The sequence below is a fragment of the Phodopus roborovskii genome, unplaced genomic scaffold, assembly GCF_943737965.1.
Source record: "Phodopus roborovskii unplaced genomic scaffold, PHOROB, whole genome shotgun sequence".
In the NCBI taxonomy this organism is placed as follows: domain Eukaryota; kingdom Metazoa; phylum Chordata; class Mammalia; order Rodentia; family Cricetidae; genus Phodopus; species Phodopus roborovskii.
In genome coordinates, this window is record NW_026125391.1 from 3557336 (window position 1) to 3560799 (window position 3464).

The 3464-nt window shown below is 41.2% G+C and overlaps 1 pseudogene; it reads right to left on the reverse strand.

The window, feature by feature from the left end:
* Positions 1-207: 207 nt before the first annotated feature.
* On the reverse strand, positions 208-1431 carry LOC127214802 (60S ribosomal protein L3-like; annotated as a pseudogene).
* Positions 1432-3464: the final 2033 nt, after the last annotated feature.

Here is a 3464-nt window from a genome sequence, read left to right on the forward strand (position 1 = left end):
TATTCTGTTAGCTAATGTGTTTAATAACTTTCTAGTGTCGAGAAGTTTCAGCTCTCCTCTGCATCTACCTCCTCTTACATGCCCTGCCCCCTGTTTCTGAGGTATTGGAGAAAGAATTGCTTATTGGTCCCAAATTAATCTTGGACTAAGACTCCACAAACCATGTTTTTGCTTCTTTTTTTTTTTTCACTGTAAAAATTTTTATTGAGACCCCCACCAACTGCACAGAGTACTTCTGGCCTTAAGCACCTTCTTCCTTGGCAATGCGGTCTTTCTTGAGTGGTCCTATGAATGCTTTCTCCTCCTCCATGGTTTGGAAACAACCATGGCCAAACTTGGAGGTAGTATCAATAAATTTCAGGTCAATCTTCTCCAGAGCCCGTCCTTTGGTCTGTACCAATAAGGACTTGCGGAGAGTGAGTACTCACTTCTTGGTTCCTACCACACAGCCTTTGAGCATTTGTCACCTCACCATAATGGACAAAGCCACCCAGTGGGTTGATGCTCTTGTCAGACAGGTCATAGTCAGTAGATGCATTGTTCTTGATCAGCTTACCATCCTTAATGAGGTAGCCTTGACCAATCTTGTAAATCTTTTTGTTAATCTCTGTTCGGTGATGGTAGCCTTTCTGCCCGGCTCGAGCCACAGAGAAGGCCACACGGACAGGATGCCAGGCTCCAATACAGGCAACCTTGCGCAGCCCTCGATGGGTCTTGCGGGGCAGCTTCTTGGTATGCCAACGACTTGTCACCCCTTTGTAGCCTTTACCTTCTGTCACCCCGATTACATCAATCATCTCATCCCATCCAAACACCTGGTTCACAGGAACCTGCTGCTCTAGCCTCTCACGGGCCCAGTCTAGCTTCTGAGCCATAGTGCCCCCATTCACCTGGATCTCCATCAAGTGTGCCTTCTTCTGGCGCAGGGGAAGCAGCCGCATCTGAGTGTGAGCAATAATGCCGATGACTTGGCAGTACTTCTTCATGCTATTGAAGTCCTTCTCTGTCTGTTTCTTGCCCATGTCATCCTGCCATTTCTTACAGTATTTGGTGAAGGCCTTCTTCTTAGACTTGTGCCAGTTCTTGTAGAAACGCCTTTTACACTCATCACTGATGTGCTCAGCAAACACTGTCTTGAAGGTACAGAGACCTCGTGGGGTTTCAACATATCCCACGATGCCTACAATCACCATGGGTGGTGTTTCCAAAATGGTTACAGCCTCCACAACTTCTTTCTTGTTCACCTTGGATCCTGGCCTGTCAACTTCCTGGACAATGTGGGTCATGCCAGCCTTGTATCCTAGAAAAGTTGTGAGGTGCACAGGCTTGGAAGGGTCATCCTTGGGGAAGCTCTTCACTTTTCCACGATGCCGGCTGCTGCGCTTCCGAGGCAAGAAGCCCAAGGACCCATGCCTGGGAGCGGAAAATTTCCTGAGACATCTCGCCGTCCCACGCTGCCAATGATGCTTTTGCTTTTTTACTTTTTTCCCTCTTAAGCTTGAACAATGGCAAGCAACAACTGTTGCACAGGCGCCCCGCGCGCGTGCGCGTACGGACACACACACACACACACACACACACACTCAAAGAGAATGAAGAAAGTCCTTATTTGATTCATCTGACTTCTATGTTTCAAGGTCTCTTGGGTACCATGTAATAATATGTCTTCATTTAAGAGCAGCAAGTGCTCTCAGTAGCAACAGCTAAATCCAATTTGCACTTTCTCAGTCCTTCACAAACACATGAATAGAACAAATGTCTGCAAATTTTCCTAGTAAGGACCAGAAAGAAAATAAGTAAGGTATTGTAGGTCAGACAGTCCTGTAGTGGCTTCTTAATTTTGCCATTGTAGCACGCACACACACACACACACACACACACACACACACACACACACACAAACACGGTGGGGGAGAGTGTTCTCATGCAGTTCAGTCTGGCCTCAAATTCTCTATTTTGCCAAGGATGACCTTGAAATCTAATCTTCTTGCCTCTGACTCCAGGTGCTGGGATTATAGGTGTATACCTCAAATACCCTCCTTATATGGTGCTAGTGTTAGAACCAATGGATTCACACAAGATAGCCAAGCATTCTACCAACTGACTTATGTCCCTAATTTCCCTATATACAATATTTTAACTAATGATTATTGAAAGTACACCATGCTTATTGAATACTTAATTTAACTTCATATAATTTTCATATGTTCTGAAATATGATTGTTACTTACCCCAAATGAGCCATTTGGAAAATAAAATCTCTAAAGATGTAATCAGGTTAAAACGGTGCTAAGGCAATATGGCTGGTACCCTCATAAGAGCAGGAAAGCATCATGTAAAGGCATGGACACAAATAGAAGAAAATAATATATGTAGGCAAAGTCAGAGAAAGGAATAATGATCTACAAAGTAAAGCCATGGATTGACATCCACTGCCATAATCTGGGAAGAAACAAGAACTAAGTTTTCCTTTGACCTCCATATTCATTCAATGGCACATGTGTAGCTGTGCACGTACACACACACACACACACACACACACACACACCACATACACACACACCACAAACACACATACATACCACACACACAACACACAACACACACACAATACAAAACATACACACACACCATAAATACCATAAATGTAATACATGTATATATAAAAATTCATTGTAAGAAAAGAGAGATTGATAAAATATATAGAAACTGGCTAACATCTGCCAGCACTAGATTATTACATTTATTTGGATATATTCATTTTTCTGATGTTTATTTATTCCTATGTCTAATTATAGTATATAATGTGACATTTTGATACATGTGCTAGTTGAAGAATGGTAAAATAATACTAACATACATACTACCTCATGTACTGTTTTTTGCCTGTATGGTAAGAACAATAAACACCTACTTCCATATATCTTCAAGCATATGACACTGTGTTACCAAGGATTGTCCAGTAGAGCACCTGAACTAATTTCTGCTTTCTAACTGAAATTAAATATACTTTATACCCAACATTGTAACTACACTACATTTAAATAGCACACACTTTGAAATTTGTTTTGTTTTCAGATAAAGTCATTATTTTATACCAAAAACTACATATCTAGGGCCTTGGGCTATCACACAGGAGTACAGGATATCCCTAGCATTCCCAATGCTCTAAGTTCCATCCTCGACATCCTCAAAAACAGATATATTTAGCTGAGTAACTCAAATGGCCACTGTTTTCCTAGCATTCACATTATTTTATATTAGTATAATACCCTTTTCATTGAATGCTTAGTGCTTTATTCAGAAGTTATAGGGATCCAAGTTATTGTATGCAGGCATTCTGCCAGATACACTAATATAAGAGTTAGCATTGTTTCACAGCAACTTGAATCCATGAGGAAGGCAAACACTATATAAACAAGAGTAAAGATAAATAGGAAGGTCTAAAAATATATTAAGAATTA